This window comes from Lampetra fluviatilis, chromosome 19, assembly GCF_964198595.1.
Source record: "Lampetra fluviatilis chromosome 19, kcLamFluv1.1, whole genome shotgun sequence".
Taxonomy (NCBI): domain Eukaryota; kingdom Metazoa; phylum Chordata; class Hyperoartia; order Petromyzontiformes; family Petromyzontidae; genus Lampetra; species Lampetra fluviatilis.
The window spans coordinates 10,403,270-10,412,144 of NC_136293.1; positions in this window are offsets into that span (position 1 = coordinate 10,403,270).

Sequence of the window (8,875 nt, forward strand, 5' to 3'; positions counted from 1 at the left end):
ACTTCCACTTGTTAAATTTTCGCTAAAGGACACATTATAATGGGTAGGATTACACAACGCAGAATCGCGATCAAAGGTGAAATAAGATGTCAGTGATTTATTGCGAAAATGAGCAATGAAGCAATGCTCATCTCCCGTTTACAGCCCCAGGCAAGCGGTGGAAATTCCACGTGCAAGTATTTCCGCATGAAAACCACTGTTGACTTCCCCACAAGGTGGTATCATTTTAATCGACCATTAAGGGATGATGGGTGGAGTCAATCCCCAAACACGATGTGAACTCATAACCTTCCCATTGCGAGCACGCTCACTCTCGTGCAGAGATGCCAGGCTGGAATGACGTTTTGTTTATTCTGTTCTACCCCTGTTGGCTATCCATGAATTAGTTCAGATTTCAACTCTAACTTTGTAAAAAAAATATTATGTTAGTTCTCAAGTGCTATCACTTTGATAATTGGTTTTTTACCCTTTTATCTGGAAACAAAACTGACACCTTTTTTTTTTATAAGGAGTCACGTTTGCATAGACCACAATACCTGCAGTCATAATGCAAACAAAAAACATAACTCTGATAATGTATGCACTGTCCTTTTGTTGCCAGTTAAAAGGGTAAAACACCAATCATCATATTTTTTTTCTGGCAAATGAGGTTCCAATGGTGCTCTCACTTTTCTAACAACAACAAGACAACAACGCGATGCATTTTTTTTTGCGTGTGAACTTTATATAACACGATTTAGCTGCGTGGAAAATTTTCTTTAAATTGATTTCAGCTGAACTTAAGGAGCTTGTTCTAGAGTTGCCTTTCCCTTAATAAAGGACGCTTAAAAGCTCAGATGGCTCGCTAATGCCATCGCACTCGCAATTACACACGGACCAGGGTAACTCGGTTAGCACTCACGCTGGCCACCAGACCCGGCCTCAGTGTGAGTTTCAAATCCGTCACTTCTAAAAACCTCGTGGCTATTTTCCCAGGATTTCCCCAGGTTAAACTAATGTTGGCTGCACTTGACACATACGCGTTCCCTATGGCACTCGCCACTGCACTCGTAATTGGACTAACACACTCGTACCCTTGCTAGGTCAAGCTATCATTTGGTAGAATGTCATCTATATATAGGGGGCATTTCAAGTGATTCGCAGCGACTCCACAGTTTATTTTCATACAGCACACATACAATGCATGTATAAATACTTATTATATTATTTTATTATATTATAATATTATATTATTTTATTATATTATAGCATAATATTATAATATTATTTTATTTTATTATGTTTTATTTTTATTATTTTATTATTTTCATTCTACGTGACTTCACCAAAAGAACCAATAAGATGAATCCCTGCAGTCACGAAAGCTTTAAATCGAAAAATATATATACTTATTTTACAGAGGAAAGTGACACTATCTGGAGTAGCTCAGAAAATGTTAACTTTTGTTGTGTAACCACTTTCTATATACGACATTTACAATGCACACGAACAACCGTACTTTGCTAGTTCTACGGCGGCTGCCCTCAAACTTCTCAGTGCTGCCCAGGCTGCCCCGGCTCTGCCTGGTGTTCGTTTGGTGCCCGGCTTCCCTTTCTTGGCCCCTGGGGGTTACTTAGAAGTTGAACTCTGGTGGCTTTGTCTGCATGGACTTGACCTCGTAGGTCCTGGGCTGCGTTGGTGCACTGATGCCCTCATCACACCTCTGTGCGCATGCGCAAATCCACTCGCTGGTGGACGAGGGCCTCGATACACCGTGCGGATCGTATCGTGGCAGTTTGCTTGAGCACGGTGTAACGTATGGTGTGTTGAAGCTCTATCGAACCGTGCAGAGCCAATCGTGCTCATCGGAGGTGCGTCTGGGTTGGTGAAGGTGAAGGTGGAGGGGTGGGTGGGGGGGGGTTTAGGATGAGGCCGAACTCTTTCTGATATCAAAAGTCAATGATGTTAGCCGTGGCCCAGAATGATGGCGGTTCATATCGCTGTTGTCCACCTACAGTGCCACCGCTCCACTTCATACGAATGAATGCTGCTAACTTATCTTTTGGGGAAGGCAATTGAGATCTTATTAGGCAAAATGTTACGTTTTTACCTGTTGGAAGTTAATTGTAAATGGGCGGAGGGGCGCATGATGTTTCTAATATTTGAGAACTAGTCGAGCCATGGTGCAATAGCACTATGTAACACAATTTTTGTTCCTGGGTAGTTAAGTGTTATCTTGTAATTGCTTATGCCTAGAAAGTATAAAAAAATGGCTATTATTCCCCACAAACCTGCTTTTTAGACCAGGACAGTGATATTTTTTTAATGTTCCTAATTTCAATGAGAAAACGGGCAAATTTGTGTCTTTTCATTCACGTAAAGTCAGAAAAAAACAATATATGAATTATAATTAACATGTATTTATACGAAAGGAATCCAAAATGACTACAAAAGATTTAGTAGTGATTAGTGTTTCGATATTTACGATTATACTGTAAATCACTTTCACGAATCAGTCACCAAATGTAGTCTCCCATCATGTTCTCATTATACTGTCCTTGGTAGCGGTGTTCAAAGTCCAGTATATCCTGGTGGAAGCGCTCGCCTTGCTCCTCCGAGTACGCTCCCATGTTCTCCTTGAATGTATCAAGATGAGCATCAAGGATGTGGACTTTGAGGAACATCCTACAGCCCATTGTGCCGTAGTTCTTCACCAGAGTCTCAACCAGCTCCACGTAGTTTTTGACCTTGTGATTGCCCAGGAAGCTACGTACCACTGCGACAAAGCTGTTCCAAGCCGCTTTCTCCTTACTAGTGAGCTTCTTGGGGAATTCATTGCACTCCAGCATCTTCTTTATCTGTGGTCCGACAAAGACCTTTGCCTCAGACAGCTTAGGGAAGAAGTCTTGAAGGTACTTGAAGGCTGCCGACTCCTTATCTACAGCTCTGACAAATTGTTTCACAAGGCCCAATTTGATGTGCAGTGGTGGCATCAGCACCTTCCGGGGGTCCACCAGTGGCTCTCACTTGACGTTGTTCCTCCCCACAGAGAACCCGGTCCACTGTGGCCAGTCCTGCTTATGGTAGTGCGCTTTGGTGTCCCTGCTGTCCCAAAGGCAAAGATAGCAGGGAAACTTGGTAAAACCGCCTTGGAGACCCATCAGGAATGGCACAATTTTGAAGTCTCTGATGACCTCCCAGCCGTACTCATCATACTTCAAGGCATCCGGCAAGGTTTTGATGCTGTTGTATTTCTCTTTGAGGTGCACCGAGTGAGCCAGGGGAAGAGACGGGTACTTTTTACCATTATGGAGCAGCACGGCTTTGAGGCTCCTGGATGAGCTGTCAATGAAGAGGCGCCACTCATTCTGGTTACAGGCGATTCCGATTGCCTCGAACAGACTGGTCACATTGTGACAGAAGCAGAGCCCATCTTGACGGGTGAAGAAGCTGCAAAAAGGTTGGTGACGCTTCCTCTGATCTGCGACTTGCACACTTTTATCCAACAAGTTCCACTTCTTGAGCCTAGACATCAAAAGCTTGGCATTGGACTTGGTGAGTCCAAGATCTTTGATCAAGTCGTTGAGGTATTTTTGATTGGGGTAGTATGGGTTTCTCTCCTCAGCTCCACCTCTGAAATTGTCATCTGGATCTACAACGTCTTCCTCGCTCTCTGACTTGCTGCTCTCTTCTAAAGACGGCTGCTCTCTCTCCGGAGGAGTGAGTACGGGAGCTCATGGCAATGTTGCACCGGGGCGATGGGTGAACGAAGTTGCGGATACGTGATAGCAGGTGCATTCTTGCAAGTACGACGTTTGAAAGGGTCCACCATGCAAAAGTAGCAGTTGCTTGAGTGGTCAGTGGGTTCCCGCCAAATTATTGGGATAGCGAACTTCAGGGCTCTCTTTTCCCCTCTGTACCATCCTACAAAAATACATTTATTTCACCCATGACTAATGTGTAAGAGATTCTCGCAACATTTTTCATATATGATCAATGTTTTCAATAACTTAGAAAATTGTAAAACATTCTAAAATTGAACACTTTTACAATTTTAAAAATGTTAACTAAATTTATAACATAAAATTCAGAGCAACAATTGTCCATCTTACCTTCCAGAGTTTTTTTTTGCATTGCTCGCAGGTGTAATGAGGTGCCCAGGGTTAGTCTTGATCCCCGACAGACATGCCGAAATATGCCTTGTAGGCCTCACATCTTAGCAGATGCTTCCACAGAGTCCTTTTTCGCTCTTTTCTTGATAAATTGGTCGCAGACGTAGCAAATTGCGTCTGCCGGATGCTTGCAGCCTCTTGATGCCATCTCGAAGAAATGCAGACATGTGTCCACTTGGGCAGCTGGAACTAAACTGAACTCGTGGGCTTAAGGTCCGTGTATTTAGACGACGATTTATATTACTGGAAAGTTCTAGAATGTTCTAGAAGTTACTCGAAGTTTACTCAGCACTGAATCTATCTGGAATGTTCTGGAAAATAGGTAAATTTCAAAATGTCACTGTCCTGGTCACAAAAGCAAAGTTTGTGGGGAATAATAGCCATTTTCTGTACTTTTGAGACAGAAGCAATTACAAAATAACACTTACTACCCAGGAACAATCTTTTTTTTTTATTACACAGTGTAGTCAATGCCTTCGTTACACCAACAGAGGGCAGTGCAAGGAAGCCATTGACTTTTTTTTTAAGTTCTGCCAGTCCCTCGAGAAAGTAGGTTTTTTTCCCCCCTTTAAATCAACTCTGTCCAAAGCAAATTTTGAATAAATAATTGCCGTGTGGGATGTTCGCGGATGAAATATAACACGATAGTACACACAGCTCCCTCCTCACGCGTACGCGGCGGCGTGCTGATCCGTGCACCTTTCACTGGCCGTCGTGGACCCAGCGAAATGTTTCCGAGGTGACGAATTACACAATGTCGCTCGTTTCGGGGGTGGGGGGGGGGAACAACACCTGTGTTGCGTCAAAGTAAAGTTTTCATAAAATCACAATGAATGCATTTAAACGTAATTATACATCGCGAATTTAGTATTTGTTTCTTTACAATTTCACAATCGCGAACAATCTCGCCCCCCCCCCCCATTGCATGCAAACTGGAACACCTCCACCGAGTCACAGTGGAATCGGTACATCACAATAGTATATATTTTCCCAAAGTCATGGCTCGTACGCAGGCCTTTCAACCCCCGGTGGTGGCTATAGTGGACGTGGACTGGCATGCACTGCGTGAGGTGTTGGCAGGGAGCAGAAGGTCTTTAAGCGGTGTAACGGGACTCTTGAACAGTGTCGCAACAGCGTGCGCACAAAGCTGGACAGCGTTAAAGCCACGTGCGGTCGTAGCTGTGTGCTCAAGTTACATTTTCCGCTGCTGCCGCTGCTGCTGCGTGTGATCTCTCGCAGGGTCCCCTCGTGTTGTTGAGGTCTCCTGTGTGATCGCGCCGTCGCAGCAACGGCCCAGCCACCCCGCCGCAACACACCTTGATCACGAGGGAAGGGACGAACATTGATTTTTCGTTTTGTCCGAAATGCCGTGCGGATGTAGGGGGAAAACTCCATTAAAATTCAGGGCAGAAGCGTGGATTATATATTTTTTAAAGGCCTAATATATGGGAGCGGTGTGTGAAACAATATATATTTTTTCTCTCGCTCTCACAAACATCTTACTCATGCATACGTGTGGATATTTCAGAGTTTACATGTAAAACAAAAGGTAACATACTTCAAAAGTGTACACCTGAATTTGTTAAACTCAGCCTTCTGTTTACTATTTACTATGGTACTTGCGTTACCATCTTTCGAGCCATGAAATTGTTAAAATAATCATCAATCCCAGAATGCCGTAGAGTAGCAGACAATTAGTAACACATATCAAAAACACGCGTGCAGTCTAACACAGTGTGGGCCACTTTATTATAGAGCAGGTGGCCGTACTCCAATGGGTGAAAAATGTACATCCTTAGTCTATCCACTCATTGGGGCTGCTTGACCATACTCAGTAAAGTCACGTGGTAAAAAAATGAAATTAACATTAATAAAAACAAAATACTAAAAAATCACGACGTTTCGGAGGCAACACAAGTCTCCGTCATCAGGTGGGACCGTCACAGCCAGATTTGATGTATAAAGTGAGGCAGGGATTCCAAGATGCAAGTTCTTAAATACAAGTTAAGGGGGGAGGGGGGGGGCTTATGAGAATGTGGTAGCCAATGAATGGAACGTATTGGGAGGGGGGGCGGGGCTTAAAGAGAGCACGAGGAGTACGTGTACGTGGACCTGTTTGTGCACAAGCACCTGTTAGTGCACATGATAGAAGAGAATGAAAATGCTCATGTTGTTTTTTACCACTGTTGGCTGACAATCAAATACGAAAAAGAAGAGTACTGTTTAACGCTGGGGATGTTAACACTCGGTAAAGTAAAATAGTGCCTGTCAGATAAGATGGTCCAAAAATGCATGACCATACTTCACCAAGCTGGTGAATGTGGGCTGGTTAAGAGGAAGAGGTGGGAGGGGGGGGTTACCCAAGACTGGTTCAGATGTCACTTGCCACTGATGTTTGCCGTGCCCAGGACTATAACTCAGGTGGCCAGATTCAGAGCTCAGCGCGCTCATTATTGTCCCACCATCCCTTGCCCACGAATATATCAACCATTATTAAAGGCTCATGATTGAATTGCAGCTTGAACTGCAGGATTACAATGTTGGCAACTGATTCATTGCACTTTCGCAGTGTTTGCCAGAGAAACGCGAAGCTTGAGTGATCTTCAACAGTACATCGTAGAAGCTTACAAATAAATCGCAGCTGAGATAACAGCAAACATCTGGGACTCTGAAATCTCGATATGATGAGCGACACCTTACACCAGGCAGGAAACGCGAAGGTTTAAAGGAATAAGAGTCATACGATAGAATCTTCATCTGTGTGTGTGTAAATTTCGATTTAAAGCTTTCGTGACTGCAGGGATTCATCTTCTTGGTTCTTTCGTGTGTAGTTTTGATCAACCTACTTCAAGCTGCTGTCAAGTTATGATTGTTTAATAGTAGGTGATATTTTAAGGACACTCAATTAATCTCATCCAGTCTTACCACCAACCGCCGCGTGTCCTGAATTAGTACTATGCATCTGGGAAAATGTGATGTGTGCTTTGCTATTGATGGGATTCACAGCGTAGCATATGTATGCACGCGAAGTGTTAGTTTCCAACGTGAATGTTTAGATCCACAACAGTTGAGCTACGAATGTCGAATGTGGGTCCCCTCTAAAGGGGTCTCCTTCAGCATTAATACATCATGCCAAGCCAACCACAAAGCCTTCTCGAAACCATCGTGGAAGTTTTCCTACTAAAGAGTCTCTCAAACGCAACATCACGGTCGCTTTAATACAGTTTGCATTCACGTAGTATCTTAGCGTGACCGCATCTCCAAAAATGCTCTGCAGAAACATATATATTGGCTACCACATTCTGATAAGCTCCCCCCCCTCTCCTCCCCCCTTAACTTGAATCCCTGCCTCATTTGATGCAGCAAATCTGGCTGTGACGGTGCCACCTGATGACGGAGACTTGTGTTGCCTCCGAAACGTCGTGATTTATTATTTTATTTTTTATTAATTTTAATTTCATTTTTTACCTACGTGACTTTACCGAAAGAACTAAGAGTATGAATCCTTGCAGTCACAAAAGCTTCAAATCTAGAATTAGTGGGCGTATTTATTTGACAACAAAGAGGCAGGCCGTTCGTCGGCAAGAAGGAGGGTCTTGCTGTGGAGGCTACCCTTGATCGGAGTCATGGAGTCGTCACTACGGATGGCTCGGGGAAGCCAGAAGAGAATGCGTGATCTGAGCGGCGTCTTCACAATGAGTTCCTCTGCGAGCAAAGTCGCGCTGTGTCGCGTTCTCTGCACAGGCTGTCACAGCCCGGCAACTTGCCACCAAGTTTAGCACGCCACTAAAGCGTGTCTCGTTTGGCTCAATCATAGCTTAAATAAAAAAAAAAATCCCGAATAAATGTTCACCGAGTGAACCGAAAGTGGAGCACGTGGATCAGGGAAGAAATGCGAATGAGACTAGAACATTGCCCGTTCAGGTAACCAGCCCTACCCATCGGCTCTCATCCCTTGTGAAGAGATGATGGTCAAAGGACAAGGCTGGCGATGAAAGTGCAGGCAAAGGAGAGAACTTTGTCTGAGGGGACGATCGCCACAGGAATGAAACACTGTCAGGTCACGTGCAGGAGTGAGATGGATTGTGGCATCACGGGACCGTGAGAGATGGTGATGGCATGGGGGAAGCCTTCACTCGGCAGTGGATAGACCATAGCTCGTCACGTTGATGGAGATGCGTCCTTAAGTGTGTGTAGGTATACGTTTACGTTTCAGCACATTAATGTGCAAGTACGAGTGTAAGCTTAAACCCATCTCGACAAAGATTTCTACCTCTGTTGGCGTACACGGCGCGGCCTCAACCCAGCACGGCGATGACTTGGACGTGAGACAGGTGGAGGTGGCGGTGGGGGTTGGGATAATGGGGCGACTCCAGATTTACTTTGTAACACGAAGCCACCGCATTGTTATTGCTCTTCCGTTGCGTGAGTGCAATGTCCTGCAGGAGGCTTGCCGAGTTATTTTTTTTTTTAAACGCCATGTGCCCTGGCTTCTTAGAGGGGACCCCGCTCGCGTGCAGGCAGCGAGCACACGGCAAGTGACCCGTCTGCATCGTCCCTCACCCAAGAAGTCGCTCACCCGCACATCACCCGGATTCGCTGCTCGTTCTTCCATATCGCGCCAACGACAACGTTCGTGCGTGCGGTCACGGACTTTGCTGTTTACACTTGGCCGCCGTCTTTCCTCGGTACATTAGCATGGCGAAGGCCTGAACAGAGGCGTC